General features: G+C 36.0%; 1 protein-coding gene across 14 annotated transcripts in view; it reads left to right on the top strand.

The window, feature by feature from the left end:
* EIF4G3 (eukaryotic translation initiation factor 4 gamma 3) overlaps positions 1 to 21,924 on the top strand; it is a 342,848-nt gene that overhangs the window by 155,000 nt on the left and 165,924 nt on the right. For 4 of the 14 annotated variants that reach the window (XM_057698723.1, XM_057698712.1, XM_057698702.1 and 1 more), the window contains exon 2: positions 18,365 to 18,451. The exons of the other annotated variants lie outside the window; for them this stretch is intronic. The gene's annotated coding sequence lies outside the window, so the exon portion shown is untranslated. The remainder of the gene's footprint in view (positions 1 to 18,364; positions 18,452 to 21,924) is intronic. 14 annotated transcript variants of the gene reach the window in all.

Here is a 21,924-nt window from a genome sequence, read left to right as displayed (position 1 = left end):
TTCTTCTCCAGATTCCAAAAGTTGTAAAACAAATTCTTGGATCCCAGTTAGCTCCATCTCCCAAAAACCTTGCTGCCACGTGGTCCAGAAAACAACTCTGAGTACATACCAGGGATGAAGGGTTGAACTGGAAAGGATGAAACCTTTCTCCTGAAAGAGCAAAACCATTCCAGTTACTGAATAATCTTGGAGAGCTCAAAATGAAAAAAGACCAAAGTTCAGGAATCAGGAGGAGACTCAGCAAACCAAAAGTAGGCAGTAACTCACAGAAGCAGCGAGCACAAGGGGCTCAGTGCAGGCACCTCACTTGTTTCTGCAAGCTGTCATCTCTCAGGGTTCACCTCCTTCAAGACCTTACTTCTGACACCAAATATGTCAACTTTAATACTATAATAGTTGCTTTACCAGCAAAAGTAGGTTTATTCAAGAATAGCCAGAAGAATTCCAATTCGGAAAATGCAAGCTATGGCAGACCGTAGGCAAATTCAAAAAACAAGGAAGGAGAACTTGCTTTTATAGGGAAAAGGGGAAGTTGGGAAGGGCTGTGAGAACCAGAGTCCATTGGAGGAAGCTGAGTCCAAAGTACAGAGGCTTCTCGTTGGTTGGGCTGCTGCAGCCTCTGGCTGGGCTGTCGTGGAGTGGGGAGATGTGTTCTTCTTTCTGCTGGGTAGTAGAGGTTACCTTCCTGTCTAACAGGAAGGAGGCTCATGGCTCTTCCTGTTTGGAGCAATTGATGATGCATGGCAGGGCATAAGAGCTCCCCCTACAGGCCTGTCCTGACTCCAGTTTCAACTGAGGTTTCTTTAGTTGATTATACCACAAACCTTCAGTTTGTTAAAACCGCAGTATCTGTGAAATGTGATGAAGTGAAGCACAATGAAACTTGGTATGCCTGTACTTTAAATAATCTCTAGGTTATTTATAATACCTAATACAATGTAAATGCTGTATAAATGGTTACTAGCATGCAGCAAATTCAAGTTTTGCTTTTTGGAACTTTCTGAAATTTTTTTTTTTTTTGAGTATTTTCTATCTGTAGTTGGTTGAATCTGTGGATATAGAATCTGTAGATACTGAGGGCTGACTGTACACCAAATTTCTCAGTTTTTATATTGACTACAAGTTGAAATTTTGAGTATGTTGGGTTAAATAATATGTATTACTAAAATTAATTTTACATGTTTATTTTTACTTTTTCTAATGTGGATACCAGAAATTTTTTAGTTACTTCTGTGACCTGTATGTCTGTTCAAGAGCACTAGTCTACCTCTGGTTTCTACCTAGAACTGCTCTTCCTTTGAACTTGACATCTGCATTTTCTCTGACAGCAGCTGCCTACATCTACCTTTCCCATGTTCAGTCCTATTGTACCTGTTTTGCAGCCTACACCCCTTAATTCTGTCATCCCTTTCTATTCTCAGTATAAGCCCCTTCCTGCCTTCACATTACTTTTGTAATTCAGCCTTGCTCTTACCATTAATCATTATTAACCCTTAATTCCCTTTCTGTCCTCAGTTTCTGTGTTTTGCAACTTTCCATCCCTGAATCAATCTAACCAAGCATTTTCCTCTATTCTGCCTCCCAGGATGAAGGGTTCTGCTGTAGAGATTAAAATACCTTTGCTGATATACTTTATGAAGAATTTTAAATTTCTTAATACAGCTAGACTAAGCTATACTAAGCTGTAACTTAATTGTTTGGTAATCCAGTTAATCATTAACCGATTTCCGGTTATGTCCTACACTGTATTTTCATTTGCAACAGGTTGGCCACGAACATCCTAACAGACTATATAATATATACTGTCCAGCTCCTGAAGTTATTCATTGTTAGTCCTGCTTCTCCATTTCTAATCCTTCTACTTATTTTTGAATCACCTACAGTTTTAATAATTATCATGAAATATATAATTGTGTAAAAGAGCAACATGTTCAGTTGGAAAGAATAATAAAGTGACTGCCACTCACCGTAAAAAGTGTTATCAGTATCTGTGAAGCCCTCCTGTGCTTCTCCTTTAAGCCACGCCCCTCCTTTGTCTTTACAGGTTGCCATTATCCTGAGTGTTATGTTCATCAGTATTTTGTTCCACCTCTTGTGTTTGTTTCCCTCTACTTTCATTGGGATCAGCAGATTGAGATGCACATTCTGAATTAGCCATTATGTATGTAACCTTGGGCGAGTTAGTTTATTTCCTCTGAACATGTTTTCTCATTTTAAAAGTGATTTACTTCATAGAGGTTTTGTATAATTAAAGGAGATACGTGCCTGGCTAAAGAGACTCTCAGTAAAATAAAGGGAGTTTGCATTTCATCCTTCAGAAACTACATCTTCCTACTTTAAAGATTCATTTTCTTTTCCCTATCTCAAGAATGTTTGTTTCTAATAATATTTTGTTATTTGGTCCTGTACCCTAGGTGAACTCATCCATTCATGTGGCAAGGAGTTGGTTTTATGCTGCTGAGCTCAACTCCGTTCTATACGTGTCTAATAACTCTGTACACTTTTATACCTGGGGTTCTTTCTTGGACAGTTAACACTCAACATAATACAACTGAAATGATCCCTTTTTCTTCCAAAGCAGAGACAACAGCTAATGCAAAGACATTGAGAAAATAAACTGGGTATGTTTGAGGGAAATAGTTAAGGCCAATGTGGCAGGAGGGTAATGGGGTATGAGGTGAGGTCCCAGAGGTGGCTTGATCATTTGTGGCTCTTTATGTATCCTGAGCTACCCAATCCTCAAACCTTGGTGCTTCCTTACCACTTATATCTAGTTACTTAGAAAGTCCTGCTATTTCATTATACCAGTGACAGTATTTTGAAATATGCCTCCTTTGTCTAGATGCATCGTGGTAGACCTGACCCTTATCATCATGTACCTAGACTGTTAGAAAGCTCCCTAATGAGTGACCCTGACACATATCTTTTGCTCTAGGGCTCCGTATTATTGTAACAGTCCTTTTCATTAAACAAATCCAGTGATACTGCTGCCCTGTTCAGCATATCCTGGGGTTCCTTTTAAGATAACATCTTTACTTATCTTGACATATCTCTTCAGTTCAGCCTTAATCTAATTCTGTGGCCACAGTGGCTCACCCATCCCTATGCACTGACATCACTGACCTATTCAGAGTTCAGCAGACTTTTCCGGCTTTTCCATGTTTCTGGTTTTTGTGCCTCTGTACATTCTTTGTTTTGCTTACACGTGGTGGTCGTCTCTTCGTATGGCCGACTGTCCCCCTACATGCCCATCCCTTGTTGAACTGTGAGTTGTGGAGACTCTGGAAATCTTCTCCCAGGAAGAATTAACCCTTTCTTGCTTCGCTTTTTGACATGTTATTCACACTCTTTAAAGCACTTTCTGTATCCTGTTACAGTTGGGTTAGGTAAGTTGTCAGTTCCTTAAGCACAGGAACCATGTCTTTTTCAACTTTATCTTTAGGACTTCTGTTGATGCTGGGGGAAAAGATTGTTGAGTTGCTACATTTTAAATAATGTATGGTGTGAGAGTTTATTTCATTCCAAAAAAGTTTTTGTGTGCTTAATGTTTTTCATTGATGGTACTAATAATTAGCATCCTCAAAGGAAAATATCTAAAGCAGTTTTGCTTCGAGGCGTTGTTATTTGTAGTTGAAGGCAAGAACACAGATTGCGTTATTCAGGGATACTTTGGAAAGAAAACCTGAGAGGCTGGGAGGGGAGGATGTGTTGGTCACGTCCAAAAAAAAAAGCATAAGCTGTGTGGACAGTACTGTGGTTAACTACCTTCGTGTCAGCTGGAGAGACATGTTTTTCTCCAGAGTAGACCGGCCTAATTGAGATGAAATTTGCCAGCCTAATTAGCCTCCTGTTTTTGCTTGTCTTTGTTTTGTATTGTGAACACTTGGTGTGTTAATTGGGGTGGGGATAGAGCTATGTGATTCCTAAAATGAGCTTTATCATAAACTGGTTGATATTACTGAGGGAAAGATTTAAGGGAATTGTAACTTATTAGTGGGAATGGGAGAAGAAGCCAAGTGTTGTGGTGACAGAAATTTCCAGAGCAGGAAGACTATTGGTAGGTGACTCAGCTGTTTCCTAAACCTGTCTCATGCGATAGAGTGTGCATGATGTCAGTTTATTATCCGCAGAGTAAGTACCAGAGGAGTCACATTACACAGCAGGCATAATGTTTATTTAACCAGCTCAGGGATGATCTAAGAATAGCTTGTAGGGAATTTTTATTTTCTTACTACATTTGGCATTCTAAGATAGAAAAATCATAATGGAGGCCCACTGATGAGTGTTTTCCCTTATAGATAACTTTGAATATTATAGTTGGCCAGTACTATTTCCCTCCTTTCAATGCAAAGGTGAAAGCTTTGATATTTAAATAAAAGGTTAGGAAAAGAAGAAAGCCTTCTAATTATCCAGAAAATAATTCTGCAAAATTATACTTTAGCTTGTATTCTGGACAGATACTCATTTTGGGTGCTTCAGAGGCATCATTGAGGTATTTATGCACTAAATTTTTATGTAGGAACTTTTCCTTTTTGTGAAGTTAAAGCAAATGCTTTTTTGAAATAGAAATGTTAGTGATGTATATTTGCTGGATTTTGTTAATATTAAATTATGATATTAGTTTTACTCTGATTTTCTTGATTTACTCACCTTGTACTCAGGTTTTACACCACCAGGTACTGTAATTGAGTCTTTCAGTGTGTCAGAATATGGTTATAATTAATTACCCTGTGTACCTATTTATGTGCTTGGCCCTGAAATAGAAAGCACTTGGAAGCCTGAGCATATCTAGTAATCATAATCTGCTAGTTGGTCTGGGAAACATTGAGTCACTATGATTTATTCATTTTGACATTTGAGTGTTGCTCTTCAAGGTGTACCATGTGAACTTGACTCTGAGATTATTTTGAAAGAGAAAGGGAAAATGGATTCATTAAGAAGAAATAAATGCCAGCATTCTGTTTACAGTAATGTTTAACTAAGTGGGAATATTTGATTAGTAGTCTATAAAATTACATTACTTACAGTGCTTGATACTATGTATAAAGTGGGAAATACATACCTTTTTATGGTGGATGAAAAAAATGACTTGTACATTAAAGAGTTATTGCACTGTTTTAATTTGTTTCATTCTGTGTTTCAAAAAATATTAAGCAAACGTGAGAGGATTTGTTTTTATTTTGAATATTTGCTGGGATTTCTGTTTTAGCATCTTTTTTTTTATTTTTTTTTTATTTTTATTTTTATTTTTATTTTTATTTTTTTTTATTTTTTTGGGGGGGTACATCAGGTTCAATCATCTGTTTTTATACACATATCCCCATCAGCATCTTTTTAGTTGGTGCATTCATTAGGAATTTAATATATCTGGAATGGTGTATTAAAGTACATACCTTCTAATTCACTCCATGTAAATGGGACCTGACTTGAACACCATTTGAAAGTAATTCCAGCAATTTCACTGGTTATTTGTGGTTCCATACCTGACCTGTTCCAATAGATAATGAAAAACTGGTTGTTTCTCAGTGTTGAAATTATCTGGGCCTGAAAACCTAAGGTTCAGCCATGGTGCTTGGGCATGTTCCAAAGAAGAAATAAGAAAATGATTTCAAGTAAACTCAGCTATTCTACAGGAGATAAATTCAGATTTGGGAAAAGAGAAAGTGGTTCTCTAGTTCTTGTAAGATTGGCAGTTATAATGGATATCTTACTGAACCCTGAATGACATGCAGAAACAATGTTTTCCTCTGTAATGGAGGAATTATTTCTGTTTCCTGTAGTCATTTGTAGTCTTTTTTTTGATGATGTCCAGTGTGTGTGGGGGGGGATTTTTTTTTTGTTTTCAATTAATACCTCTTTATGCGGTAAATATATATTCTGCCCTACTCTCCTTCCTTGGAAATTAAGAACTTGGTTTTCCTCTTCACTGAAGTATGTAAAAGGTATTGTGTGTTGTGCAGACTGTTAAAATGATGATTTTAAAATCTGTATTAGGTGATTTTTTTTTTTATAACTAGCTACCATTTATGAGTTTCAGGTGGATTACAGTGCCATATCAAGTTGTCAGTGTTTAGAGAGGTCTACTTGACCAAGTACTGCTTAAAATTCAACAAGATATAAATAAGCACGTATATGTAAGTGTATATGTACAGATATATATTAGTCTGATAACTAATTAATTAATTTGAATAAATGCTGTTGAAACAAAGTTGTTTGTGATCAGACTGTGATGTATGTTGATACTTAAAATTTTATAAAATTGTGGTAAATACATATAAAATTCGCTGTCTTAACCATTTAAAAATGTACAGTTAAGTAATATTAAGTACATCCACATATTTGTGCAACCATCACTACCATCTGTCTCTAGAACTCTTTTCATCTCATACAACTGAAACTCCATACCCATTAAATGATAATCCCCAACCTGCCCCCCCCACACATCTGGCAACAACCATTCCATTTTCTGTCTTTAAATTTGACTAGTCTCAGTACCTCATAAGTAGAATCATATACTATTTGTCTTTTTGTGACTGAGTTTCTTCACTTAGCATAATGTCTTCAGGGTTCATTCATGTTGTCACATGTGTCAGAATTTCCATACTTTTTATGACTGAATAATACTCCATTGTATGTATATACATCTGGTTTATCCATTCACCTGTCAGTGGACACTTGAGTTGCTTCCACCTTTTGGCTTTTATGAATACTTCTGTGAACATAGGTGTATGAACATCTCTTCAAGGCTGTGCTTTTAAATCCTTTGCGTACATACCCAGAAATAGAATTGCTCGACTATATGACAATTCTGTTTTCCATTTTTTTGGAGAACTGTCATTGTGTTTTCCATAGTGGCTGCACTGTTTTACATGCCTACCAGCAGTGTACAAAGGTTCCAGTTTCTCCACATGTTCACCAAACATTTGTTATTTTCTGCACTTTCCGTTTTTTGCTTTAGTAGCCATCCTAATGAGTGTGAGTTAGTATGTCATTGTGGCTTTGATTTGCATTTCTCTCCAGTGATTAGCAATGTTGAATATCTTTTCATGTGCTTATTGGCTGTTTGTGTACCTTCTTTGGAGAAATGTCTATTCAAATTCTTTCCCCGTTTTTCAACCAGGTTTTGTTGTTGAAGTGTACGATTTTTCTATATTAACTTCTTTTCAGATACATGATTTACAAATACTTTCTCCAATTTTGTGAGTTTCTTTTTCACTCTGTTGATTTTGTCTTTTGATGCCTAGTAGTGTTTAGTTTTGATATAATCCAGTTTATCTGTTTTTTCGTTACTTGTGTTCTTGGTGTCATATCCAAAAATCATTGCTAAATCCAGTATTATAAAACTTTCTCCCTATATTTTCTCCGAAGATTTTTATGATCTAAGCTCTTAGGATTTGGTCTTTTATACATTTTGAGTTAATTTTTGTGTATGGTGAAAGGTAAGGGTCCAGCTTCCTTCTTTTGCATGTGGATATCCAGTTTTTCCAACACTATTTGTTGTAAAGACTGTCCTTTCCCCATTGAGTAGTTTTGGCACCCTTGTTAAAAATCATTTGGTCATACATATGAGGGTTTATTTTTGAAGTCTTTATTCTCTCCCATTTGTCTGTATGTCTTTCTTTATGCCAGTATCACATTGTTTTGATTTCTATTTATGATAAAAACTCTCCAGAAAGTGGGCATGGAGGAACCTACCTCAACATCATAAAAGCTATATACAACAAACTCACAACAAACATCATTCTCAGTGGTGAAAAACTGAAAGCATTACCTTTAAGATTAGGAACAAGACAAGGATGTCCACTCTTGCCACTGTTACTCAACATGGTATTGGAGGTCCTAGCCATGACAGTTAGAGAAGAAAAAGAAATAAAAGGAATCCAAATTGGAAAAGAAGAAGTAAAACTGTCACTGTTTGCAGATGACATGATACTATACATAGAAAATCCTAAAGATGCCACCAGAAAACTACTAGAACTAATCGATGAATTTGGTAAGGTTGTGGGATCCAAAAATTAATGCACAGAAATCGCTTGCATTCCTATACACTAACAATGAAGAATCAGAAGGAGAAATTAAGGAAACAGTTCCATTTACCATTGCAACAAAAAGAATAAAATATCTAGGAACAGACCTACCTAAAGAGCTAAAGGCCTTTATTCAGAAAAATATAAAACACTGATGAAAGAAATCAAAAATGGCACAGATAGATGGAGAGATATACCATGCCTCCTGGATTCGAATAATCAATATTGGTGAAGACGACTATACTCCCCAAAGCAATCTACAGGTTCAGTGCAATCCCTATCAAATTATCAGTGGCATTTTTCACAGAATTAGAGCAAAAAATTTTACGGTTTGTATGGAAACACAGAAAACCCCGAATAGCCAAAGTAATTTTGAGAAAGAAAAACAGAGCTGGAGGAATCAGGCTCCCCGATTTAAAAGACTATACCACAAAGCTACAGTAATCAAGACAGTATGGTATTGGCACAAAAACAGACTTGTAATAAGTTTTGAAATCAGGATGTGTGAGGTCTCCAACTTTGTTCTTTTCCAAGATTATTTTGGCTTTTCACAGTCCCTTGAGATTCCATATGAGCTTTAGGGTGCATTTTTCTATAGCTGCAAAACATGTCATGGGATTTTGATAGGGAGTGCATTGAATCTGTAAATTACTTTGGGAAGTATTGACATCTTAACAATATTAAGTCTTCCAATTCATGAACGTGAAATCTTTCTCTTTATTTGTGTCTTCTTTAATTTCCTTCAGCAACAATTTGTAGTTTTTAGTGTACAAGTCTTTCACTTCCTTGATTAATTTTATTTTTAAGTATTTTCTTCTTTTTGGTGCTGTTATAAATGGAATTTTTTTAAAGATTTACTGAAGTATAGTTTATTTACAGTGTTGTGTTAATTTCTGCTGTACAGCAAAGTGATTTGGTTACAAATATACATATATTCTTTTTCATAATCTTTTCCATTATGGTTTATAACGGGATATTGGCTATAGTTCCCTGTGCTGTACAGTGGGACCTTGTTGTTTATCAATTCTATGTATAATAGTTTGCATCTGCTAATCCCAAACTCCCAATCTAAATGGAATTGTTTTCCTAATTTCCTTTTCCAGATGTACTGTTATTGTATGGAAACAACTAGTTTTTATGTGTTTATTATTTATCCTGTAACTTGGGTGAATTCGCTTATTACTTCTCACAGACATTTATGAAATCTTTAGGGCTCTCTGCATAGATTATGCTGTCTGTAAACAGAGATAATTTTACTTTTTTTTCTCATTTGGATTCTTTTTATTCTTTTTCTTGTCTGATTGCTCTGGATAGAATTTCCAGTACTGTGTTGAATAGTTGTGGTATAATCAGGCTTCTTTGTCCTATTCCTGATCTTAAAGGAAAAGTTTTCGGATTTCACCAGTGAGTATTATGTTAGATGTGAACTTCTCATATATAGCCTTTATTAAATTGAAGTATTTTCTTTTCTTTTTTTTAATGTATTTATTTATTGGCTGCATTGGGTCTTCATTGCTGCACACGGGCTTTCTCTAATTGCTGAGAGTGGGGCCTACTATTCATTGTGGTGCGCGGGCTCCTCATTGTAGTGGCTTCTCTTGTTGCAGAGCACAGGCTTTAGGCACGTGGGCTTCGGTAGTTGTGGCACATGGGCTCAATTGTTGTGGCTTATGGGCTGTAGAGCACAGGCTCAGTAGTTGTGGCATACGGGCTTAGTTGCTCTGTGGCATGTGGAATCTTCCCAGAGCAGGACTCGAACCCGTGTCCCCTGCATCAGCAGGCAGATTCTTAACCACTGTGCCACCTAGGAAGTCCCTGAAGTAGTTTTCTTCTGTTCCTAGTTTGTTGAGTGTTTTTATCATGAAAGGGTGTTGAAGTTTATCAGATGGTTTCTCTGTATCAGTTCAAATGGTCTTGTGTTTTTTCTCTTCATTTTGTTAGTGTGGGGGTATTATATTGATTGACTTTTGCTTGATGGGCCAATCTTGCATTTCAGGAATAAATCTCACTTGGTCATGGTGTATAATCTTTTTGTTGTGCTATTGGATTCTGTTTGCTAGTATTTTATTGTGGATATTTACATCAGGGATGTTAGTCTGTACTTTTCTTGTATTGTTTTTGTCTGGCTTTAGTATCAGGGTAATGTTAGCCTCATAGTATGAGTTTGGAAGTGTTCTGTCTCCTTCAGTTTTTTGGAAGAGTTTGAGGAGGATTGTTGTTTATTCTTTAAGTGTTCAGTAAAATTCAGTGAAACCATGTGATCCTGGGCTTGTCTTTGTTGCAAGGTTTTTGATGACTCATTCAGTCTCCTTTCCAGTTATAGATCTGTTCAGTTTTTCTGTTTTTTCACGATTCAGTCTTCATACGTTGTGTGCTTACAGGATTTTGTCCATTTTATATAGGTTATCTAGATTTTAGTGTATAATTGTTTATGGCATTCTTTTTATAATCCTTTTTATTTCTGTAAAATTTGTTAAGATGTCCCCTTGTTGATTTTTGATTTTATTTATCTTTCTGATTTTTCTTTTTTTTTATTCAGTCTAGCTAAAGTTTTGTCAATTTTGTTCATCTTGGTTTCATTACCTTTTTTTCTGTTGTTCTATTCTGTATTTTTTTCCTTTTTATTTTTTTTAATTTTTATTTTATATTGGAGTATGGTTGATTAACAAAATGCTATGTTAGTTTCAGGTGTATAGCAAGGTGATTAAGTTTTTTGCTGTACAGTACAAATATATGCTGTAATTTTACAAATCTGCTTTCAATCTTTATTATTTCCATATAGCTTTTGGTGTAGTTTGTTCTTCTATTTCTAGTTCCTTAAGGTGTAAAGGTAAATTGTTCATTTGAGATTTCTTCTTTTTTTTTTTATCTATCTATCTATCTATCTATCTATCTATCTATCTATCTATCTATCTATCTATCTATCCTGCACCTGATCTTCGTTGCGACATGTGGGATCTTTAGTTGTGACATGCAGACCTCTTAGTTGTGGCATGAATGCAGGATCTAGTTCCCCATCAGGGATTGAACCCGGGCCCTCTGAATTGGGAGCACAGAGTCTTACCCACTGGACCACCAGGGAAGTCCTGAGGTTTCTTCTTTTTTAATGTAAGCAGTTAATAGCACTAAATTTCACTTTCAGCACTGTTTTTGTTGCATCCCATACATTTTGGTATGTTGTCTTTTCATTTTCATTTATCTCAAGATATTTTCTAATTTCCTTTGTGATTTCTTCTTTGACCCATTGGTTGTTTAAGAGTGTGCTGTTTAATTTTCACATTTTGTTATTTTTCATCTGCTCTTGATTTCTTTCATTCCATTTTGATCAGAAAATAAAAGTTGAAAAAGTCATTGAAAATTATCCTGTGGCCAAACTTATGGTCTGTTGTGGAGAATGTTCCATGTGCACTTAAGAAAAAATAAGTATTGTGCTGTTGTTGGATCACATGATTTACATGTCTTTTAGGTTCATTTAGTCTGTAGTACTGTTTAACTTCTCTGTTTCTTTATTGATTTTTCCCCCTCTGATTCTTCTATCCATTATTGAAAACGGGGCTTTGAAGTCTCCTACTGTTAGGTAGAGCTGTCTCTTTCTTTTTTAATGCTGTCAGTGGCTGCTTTATAAATTTAGGATCTCTGATATTTGATGAGTATATGTTTGTAAGTATTATACCTTGGTGAATTGACATTTTCTCATTACATAATGCCCTTTGTCTCTTGTGATAATTTTTTACTTAATGTGTGTTTTGGCTGAAATTAGTATAGCCATCCCTGCTCTCTTTTGGTTACTTTGCATGGAATATCTTTTTCCTTCTTTCAATTTCAATCTGTGTATTCTTAGGTCTGAAGTGAATCTTTTGTAGACAGCTTGTCGTTGAATCCTATTTTTTAGAATCCATTCTGCCAAGCTCTCTTTTAATTAGACGAGTTTAATTTACTTTTATTTGAAATATTAATTACTGATAGAGAAGAACTCACAGTTGCCATTTCATTTATTTTCTGTATGACTTATAGCTCTTTGTTGTTATCATTTATTATCTTACTACCTTGCTTTGTATTTAGTTGAGTTTTTGTAGTGATGTTTTAGTTCCCTTCTCATTTCCTCTTGTATGTATTCTATGGATGTTTTCTTTTTGGTTACCATGGGGAGTATGTGAATGTACAGTTGTAACATTCTGTTTTAAACCAATAATAACTTCAATTACTTACAAATACTCTACTCCTTTACACCTGTGCCTCTTCCCAGTTTCTGATATTGATGCCATAAATTGCATCTTTATATATTATGTATCCATTAACATAGATTTATACTTTTATGCTTTTGTCTCTTAAGTTCTATAAAATAATAAAAAGCAGAGTTATGAGTCAAAATGAAAATAATATAGGTTTTTTTTAACTTACCCATATATTTCCCTTTACTGGAGAATTTCATAATTTTATATGGCTTCTGGTTACTTTCTAGTATCCTTTGTTTCCATTTTAAAGACTCCCTTTAACATTTCTTCTAGGGCAAGTCTTGTGGTAATGAACTCCCTCAGGTTTTATCTGGAAATTTCTCCCTCATTTTTGAAGGACAGTTTTGTGGGTATAGAATTCTCATTTGACAGATGTTTTTTCTTTCTCCCTAACAGTTTGGTTATAAAATGTCTCACTTGGAGTTCATTGAACCTCTTGTATTTGTATGTCCTTGTCTTTCCTCAAAATTGAGACATTTTCAGCCATTATTTTTTCAAATAAGCCCTCTACCCCTTTTTCTTTCTCTTCTTCCATAATGCATGTATTGGTTTTTTGATTGTGTCCCTTATGTTCCTTACTCTTTGTTTACCTTTTTAAATTATTTTTTTGATTTTCTCCTCAGACTTGATAATTTCAGAGGTTTTCTCCTCAGGGTCACCAGTTCTTTATTCTGCCTCTTGGAGTCTGCTGTTGAACCTTTCAAGTGAATTTTTAAAATTCAGTTATTATGTTTTTCTGTTTCAGAAATTGTTTGTGTGTTTTCACAATTTCTATTTCTTTGTTGATATTTTCATATTCTTTGTATATTGTTTTTCTAATTTCCTTTAGGTTTCTATGTTTTCCTGTAGTTTATTGAGCCATATTCAAGACAGTTGTTTTATAAAGTCTTTGTCATGTAACTCCAAAGTCTATGCCTCTTTAAGGTCGGTTTCTAGAGATTTATTGTGTTCCTTTGAATGTGCCATGTTTCCCCATTTATTTATATGCCTTGTAGTCTTCTGTTGATAATTGAGCATTTGAAAAAACAGCCATATCTTCCAGTATTTGAAAACTGGCTTCTTGCAGGGGAAGATCATCAGCTATCAGCCCAGTGAAGGGTTAAGGTCTTCTCAGGCATTTTCTGTGCATACATCTTCTCCAGGCTTGTGTGTTTGGTTTTCCCCCAATTCCACTGTATACATGGCTCCTTTTAAATGTAATTTCTGTCTTACCCCGGCTTCTTCTCAAAAAATGTTCTGTTGTGTTCTTCTGCCTGTTATCTCTTGCCCTAGGTGCCTGCAGGTCTGAAGTCTTCCTGCAGCTCTCTTGTAGCTCAGCAGGATGCCACGCCTTTGACCGGCCCAATCTTGTATTCAAACTATGTCGCTGTTCCCATCCCTGCTCTCAGTCAGGTGAGACAGTAACCAGCCCCTCAGTCAGCCCCTAGACAAGCCAGAATGTTGCAAACAAGTTCAGCCCTTTTCTTTCTTTTCTGAAGGAGGTACTGGGGTTTGGTTGTCTTCCTCCAGATTGCTCCGTGCCAGGTAGGGGTTGGGACAAGGACAGGCAAAAACACCACTACATTTCCTATTCTTTTGAATGTGGTTATGTAGAGCTCAGGAAGACTGTTTTTGAAAGATTGAAGGTTTCTGGAAGCAATGTGGTTGAAATTGTTTTAGGTTCACAGTAAGCCACGTTAATGTGGAAATTTGGGAGAGTGAAAGCAGACTATCCCTCAACCATCAGGAATGGGAAGTTTTGTTTTGTTTTGAGGAAAAACTTAAGGATAGGGAAACAAAGTGAATATTTAATATTTTAATAGCAAGAAGTAAAGGAAGATCGCTTTCAGCTTTAGTATTAACCCAGGTCAGTGTTCTCAAGCTTTTTGATTCAGGACTTCTTCATACTCTTAAATAAAAGGCTTTGGGCTTCTCAATATTTTTGTTTTCTATTTGTTAATATTTACTTTATTAGAAATTTAAAACTGAGGAATTTAAAAATATTGTTTTAAAATAAATATAAGCCTATTTTTTAAACATGAATAATATATTTTTATGAAAAAATATTTTCCAAAACAAAAAAATTGATGGGAAGAATTGTGTTATTCAGAGCTTTGCAAATCTTTTAATATCTGGCTTAATAGAAGTTAGCTGGAATCTTATCTCTGCTTCTGTTATTTCAGTTGAAGTGTATGAGGAAAATATAGTCTTAACAGGCGTGTAATTGGGAAAGGGAGGCGTATTTTATACAGCCTTTTCAGAAACTTGTGGTTTTTCTTTGATGCTATACTAAACTCAAAAAGTGGTAGTTTCTTGAACATTAGTTGCAATATGGAATCTGAATCCATATTAGTGAACTTTTGGTACTCTGTTACATTAAAATTTATTGGTCTATCTTGCTTTTGAATTAATTACTTTGTGTGTTTATATATCATTGTGCGTGGTCATTTGAAAAACATTGCTTGACTGAGTTATGTAGATCTTTCACATACTGTTTATTATACAATATAAAAAAATCACGTTCTTATCTGGAAAGTCTACATGTTGAGACTATGCCAAGCTCATGGTGATAGTTACACATTTTCTAAAAGTTGAATTTTCATTTGAAGGCTTGAATTTTATCATTGGTAACAAATACTTTCAATTTTCTTTGATGTGACAAGTTCGCTTTGTTCATTTTCAATAAAATGTCTGTCATGTACCAAGTCTGCATAAGCATAGTTTGTTATTTAGTCTTTCAAGTAAGATGGTGTTACATGGAAAAAGCAACTAGTTCAGCTCATAACTTAAACAGTCTTATAAATGCTTTTTCTTTTCTTTTTTTAACTTTATTTATTATTTATTTATTTATGGCTGTGTTGGGTCTTCATTGCGGCATGCAGGCTTTCTCTAGTTGTGGTGAGCAGAGGCTACTCTTTGTTGTGGTGTGCGGGCTTCTCATTGCGGTGGCTTCTCTTGTGGCACACAGGCTTCAGTAGTTGTGGCTCGTGGGCTCTAGACTGCAGGCTCAGTAGTTGTGGCGCACGGGCTTAGTTCCTCTGTGGTTTGTGGGATCTTCCTGGACCAGGGATCGAACCCGTGTCCCCTACATTGACAGGTGGATTCTTAACCATTGTGCCACCAGGGAAGTCCCTAGATGCTTTTTCTTAATATAACCATCTAACCCCAATATACTGTGTAAGTGTTTTGTTTTCTCTCATTTGGTCACACAGTATATTAGAAAGGTGTGTTCTAGAGCTTCCTTACTTTTTGGTGTCATTTTTATGACATCTCTATATAACCAAATTATAGAGATGGAGAATAGGTTAGTGGTTGCTAAGAGTTAGGTGCATGAGAGGTGCATGGAAGAAGGAGGAAGGAAAGAAAGTGCCTATGGCTATTACAGGGTAGTGCAGAGGATCTTTATGAAGAACCTTTTCTGTATGGTGACTGTAGCAGTGGTTACAGGAACATGTAAATGTGATAAAATTGCCCAGAGCTAAATATACACAAAAATGCGTGTGCACATAAAACTGGTGAAGTCTGAATAAGGTTGCTGGATCATAACAATGTCATTTTTCGAGGTTTGATATTGCACTGTAGTTACATAAGAGGTTACCATTAGGGGAAACTAGATGAAGAGCGTATGGAAACTCTTTGTATTATTTTTTAAACTCCATGTGACTCTATAATTATCTCAAAAGAAAAATTAATAATTTTTACTGTCACATAAGTGATGTTCTTAATTACTCGCTCTTTTTCTTTTTTCTTTCTTTCCTTTTTTTTCTTTTTTTTGGGTGAGTGTATGCTGAGAGTGTGGGAGTGAGGAATACAAGGACTACCATTGGCTTGATTTTTATTTTTACTAAGACATCGGTAATTTCACCCATCTTGTTTTTCTGTCATCAGGGCAAGTGTCAGTACAGCAACATCTTAGCATTAATATTATGAGACTGCGTTATCTCCCAGACCTTCTGATGCCCGGGGCTCTGCACTCCACATTTTGAGAATCAGTCTTTAGTCTTTATTTAGCTGAGGAAAACAAGTACAGTCTGCCCTCTGTATTTGCAGGTGCTGAACCTGCACATGTGGAGGGCCTGTTGTACTAAACTGTTTTACATAAGAGACTTGAACATCTGTGGATTTTGTATCCATGGGGGTCTTAGAACCAATCCCCTGAGGATAGCAAGAGACAACTGTAATATGCTTAAGACTACATGTCCAGTTCAGTGATATGTCTCTGCTTCTCTCTCCAGTGTTTTATCTTGGACTCTTGTTTTTGGGATGTTACTGTACTTCTGTAAAATTAGAGTTACATTTGTAACGATATAAAAGGTAAACATGAGAAGAGTAAAACTTTGGAATTAACAGGTTTCTATATCTGTATTGTATAGTATGGTAGCAACTAGCCATATCTGGCTATTTAAATTCTAAATGATTAAAATGTGTATAAAGTTAAATTGGACCAATGGTTATAGAGTTTCAGTTTTGCCAGATGAAAAAGTTCATCACAGAAATTTTTATTTACACTGGTTGTGTAGCTCTCAGGAAGACAGTTCATAAGAGGTTGAAGGTGCTTGGAAGCATTGTGGATGTGCCAACACGGTGAAAGTGCTGGTCGAGACTTTAAGGTATTATCTTTGCTTCTCTGGCCAGATTTAGATGTCAAACATTTATTTGATAGAAAAGTTTCTCACTATTTATATCCTATAATAGTTAATAAGAGTGAACACATTTATGCATATATATAACACACATAATTATGAAAAACATGAAAACAAAATTGAAAACTTTTATAAATTTATAGTAATAGTTTATTTTAAAAAAATAAATTGGTGTATCCGTAGGTAGTCTTTTAATTTAGTTTTTAAAAGTAATTCCCAGCTCTAAGAGGAGAGAAATAGATTTGCCTCTAGTACCTTTAAAGTGTCACATTTTACATTCCAATGCTTTTAATCAATCTGGAATTTTTTTGGTATCATGAGTTGAGGGTATATATCCAGCCTTCCCCCTGGATATTTTCTAGTGATCCTAACGTAATTTATTAAGTAATTTTGGTATTTCCCTAGTGATTGGAAATTCTGCCAGTACATTCTGTACACATATGTGCTTATTTCAGTGTTCTCTCTCAATATCATTCTATCCATGTCATTACATACTCCTCTGTATCTTTTTTAATGGCTACAAAGGATTATACTCTATGGCAGAGTAAATACTACGCACATCTGTGTCTATCTTTTTATTGATTAAATTGTGAATTTCTAGAAGCTTAAAAAACCAGTAACCATATATCATTGGCCTCATTTAGGCACATAGCCCACAGCATAGTGTCTTTTTTGTGTTACATTTCCGTAAATATTGTTGATTTAGTTTTCATTGTGATTTATGAGAAGACATTCAGTTGTTTTCCAGAAATATTTAAAACTTTGCAAAATACAGACCTCCTACTGGATTTTCTGTCACATGAAGGGAAGCTGAAGGACAGAGGTTATCTTCAGTGGGTTTTTATTATAAACGTAATCAGCTCTTTTAATCCATTTAAAAGGAAAAGTACATTCAGGCATACCGCGGAAACATTGCAGGTTTGGTTCCAGGACACTACAACTCAGCGAATATTGCATTGATGCAAGTCACACAAAGTTTTTGGTTTCCCAGTGCATATCAAAGTTATATTAACTCCATATGTTAAGTCCATAAAGTGTACGACAGCATTATGTCTAAAAAAAAAAAATCAATGTACATACCTTAATTAAAAACTACAGTTGACCCTTGATCAACTTAGGAGATTGGTTCCAGGACCCACCACAGATACCAAAATCCATGGATGCTCATATCCCATAGTTGGCACTTCATATCCTTGGTTCCACATCTGCAGATTCAACCAACCACAGATTGTGTAGTGCTGTAGTATTCATTTCCCCCACTTTTGTTGAGATGTAATTGACAAAGAGCACTGTGTCAGTAAGGTGTACAGGATAATGATTTGACTTAGATACATCATGAAGCACTGTAGTATTTATTGAAAAACATGTGTGATTGGACCCATACAGATCAAATCCCTGTTTTTTGAGGGTCAACTGTAGTTTATTGTTAAAAACGCTAACCATCACCTGAGCCTTCAGCAAGTCATAATCTTTTTGCTAGTGGAGGATCTCGCCTCGATGCTGATGGCTGCTGACTGATCAGCGTGGTGGCTGCTGAAGGCTGAGGTGGCTGCGGCAATTTCTCAAAGTAAGACAGCACTGAAGTTTGCCTCATCAATTGACGCTTCTTTTCATGAACAGCTTCTCTGTAGCATGCAAGGCTATTTGACAGCAGTTTACCCACAGGAGAACGTCTTTCAAAATTGAAGTCAGTCCTCTCAAAACCTGCCGCTGCTTATCAGCTAAATTTCTGTGATATTGTAAATCCTCTGTTGTCATTTCAACAGTCTTCACAGGTCTTCACCAGGATCAGCGTCCATCTCAAGAAACCCTTCCTCTGCTCATCCGTAAGAAGTAACTGCTCATCTGCCAGAGTTCTATCATGAGACTCCAGCAATTCAGTCACATCTTCAGGCTCCACTTCTAATTCTAGTTCTCTTACTGTTTCTACCACATCAGCAGTGACTCCTCCATGGAAGTCCTGAACCCCGCAAAGTCATCCACCAGGGTTGGAGTCAACTTCTTCCAAACTCCGGTTACTGTCGATATGTTGACTTCTTCCCATGAATCACGAATGCTCTTCATGGCATCCAGAATGACGAATCCTTTCCAGAAGGTTTTCAATTTCCTTTGCCCAGATCCATCAGAGGAATCACTATCTACGGCAACTAAATAGTCTTATGAAATGTATTCATTAAAGAGTAAGACTTGAAGGTCGAAATTACTCCTTGACTCACGGGCTGCAGAATGGATGCTGTGTTAGGAGGCATGACAACATCGTTAATCTCATATATCTCCACCAGAGCTCTTGGGTGACCAGGTGCATTGTCAACGAGCAGTAATATTTTGAAAGGCATCTTTTCTTCTGAGCAGTAGGTCTCAACAGTGTGCTTAAGATATTCAGTAAACCATGTTGTTAGCAGGTGTGCCGTCATCCAGGCTTTGTTGTTCCATGTAGAGAGCACAGGCAGAGGAGATTTAGTGGAATTCTTAAGGGCCCTAGGATTTTCGGGACAGTAAACGAGCACCGACATCAACTTAGAGTCACCAGATGCATCAGCCCCCTCACAAGAAAGTCAGCCTGTCCTTTGAAGCTTTGAAGCCAGGCATTGACTTCTCCTCTCTGGCTATGAAAGTCCTAGATGGCATCTTCTTAAATGGAAGGCTGTTTCATCTACACTGAAAATCTGTAGTTTAGTGTAGCCACTTCATGCCTTACCGTAGGTAGATATTGTTGGTAACTTGCTGCAGCTTCTGCATCAGCACTTGGGGCTCCACCTTGTATCTGTATGTTATAGAGACAGCCTTGTTCCTAAAACCTCATGAACCAACTACCCCTGCTGGCTTCAGACTTCCCTTCTGTAGATTCTTCACTTCTCTCAGCCTTCATAGAACCAAAGAGAGTTAGGACCTTGCTCTGGGTTAGGTTTTGGCTTCAAGGAATGTTGAGGCCGATTTGATCTTCTATGCAGACCACTAAAATTTTTTCCATATCAGCAATAAATCTGTTTTTGTTTTCTTATTTATGTGTCCACTAAAGTAGGAGGTTTATTTTCTTTTTTTTTTTAATATTTATTTGGTTGCACTGGGTCTTAGTTGCGGTGGGTAGGCTTCTTAATTGTGGCATGCGAACTCTTAGTTGCGGCATGCATGTGGGATCTAGTTCCCTGAGTAGGGATCAAACCCAGGCCCCCTGCACTGGGAGTGCAGAATCTTAACCAGTGTGCCATCTGGGAAGTCCCAAGTAGCAGTTTTAATTCCATTCAAGAACTAACTTTTCCATTGCATTCATAACTTGGCTAACTGGCACTAGAGACCTATCTTTTTGCCTATCTTGGCTTTCAACATGCTTTCCTCACTAAGCTTAATCATTTCTAGTTTTTTATTTAAAGTGAGGCATGGGACTCTTCCTTTCACTTGAACACTTACAGGCCATTGCAGGGTTATTAATTGGCCTAATTTCAATACTGTTGTGTCTTAGGGAATAGGGAGGCCCAAGGAGAGGGAGAGAGATGGGGAACAGCTTGTCAGTGGAGCAGAATACACAGAACATTTATGGATTAAGTTCACCAACTTATAGGGGTGCAGTTCTTGGTGCCCCCAAACAATTATAATAGTAACATGAAGGTCACTGATGACAGGTCACCATAGCAAATATAATAATAATAATGAAAAAGTTTAAAATATTGCAGGAATTACTAGAATGTGATACAGAGACATGAAGTGAGCAAATGTTACTGGGAAAATAGAGTTGACAGTTACACTTGTATAGCACAGAGAACTATGCTCAATATCTTATAATAATCTATAATGGAAAAGAATTTGAAAAAGAATATATATAGGTATGTACAGGTGAATCACTTTGCTGTACACCTGAAACTAATAAAACCTTGTAAATCAACCATACTTCCAAAAAAAAAAAAAAAAGGTAGACATGCTCAACGTGAGGTTCCTGCAAACCTTCAATTTGTACAAATTGCAGTACCTATCTGTGAAGTGCAATAATGCAAAGCACAATAAAATGAGGTGTGCCCTTAATACAGAGTATATAAAATAAAACCTACAAGTTGCATCCTGTATCCCCCTTTCAATTCCATTTCTGTGAAGTAACAATATTAATTTTGCTGTATGTCTTCCCAAGACATCTTTACGAGTGTACTGTTTGCATATATCAAAAAACACTGCACAAACAGGATTTTTACTCTTACTAATTCTGTGATTTTCTTTATTTGACTTAATACTATGGATATCTTTCCATGATAGTGTATCTAGATTTACCTCATTCTTACCTCCAGGATTACACTACATTCTCTCTTTGATTGAATATAGCGTACTTTAACCTCTCTCTTATAAATGGAAATATGGAGTGCTTCTTTATTTTTTGCCATTATGAATTTATCTTTAGGGTAAATTTTTTGAAATGGAATTGTAGTATAAAAGGATAAGCTTATTTAAAATTTGGTAAGTATCTCCCGATAGCTCTTTGAAAGGCTATGGCTACTTAATTTTTAAATCAGATTTATGTGTGGCTGCACACGTGTGCACAGTATTGAATTTAGTCTTTATGGCAGTATTTAAGGGAAAGTGAGTGTTTTGAAACAGGAGAAATAACCTTTCATCTCTGTAATATGTGAAGTGTTTAGGATAATGTGTGAAACATATTAAGAGCTATCTAAATGCTGTAATTATTTTTGTTTGCTTAATTCCCTATTATATTTTGAAAATTGAAAATTCTTATTAATTTTTTCACACATCCTCTTTTTGAAAATCATCAGCATCTGGACCTAAGATGCTGTTAGTGTGTTCTGTGTTGTAATGGAATTCACCCTTAGATTCTTTGATTGTCCCAGTCACTGTTTTTTAAATAGTTATTATGGAGTTAAAAGTTACGTATGCAGTACAAAGTGTGTTTTGATTGGCTTGTCTTCCTTTCCTGGCATTCTGTTAACAGGTTGTCAGTTACCATCATTTGCTAGTTTTTATTGTTACCTCCAGTTAATAAAAAAAAGTCAGTGACTTAAGAACATTCATTGAATCTTCAAAGTAATGATGAAAGTGAGA

This window comes from Hippopotamus amphibius, chromosome 1 (assembly GCF_030028045.1).
Source record: "Hippopotamus amphibius kiboko isolate mHipAmp2 chromosome 1, mHipAmp2.hap2, whole genome shotgun sequence".
In the NCBI taxonomy this organism is placed as follows: domain Eukaryota; kingdom Metazoa; phylum Chordata; class Mammalia; order Artiodactyla; family Hippopotamidae; genus Hippopotamus; species Hippopotamus amphibius.
Note: the sequence above shows the minus strand (reverse complement) of the source record. Positions and strands in the feature narration are given on the sequence as shown.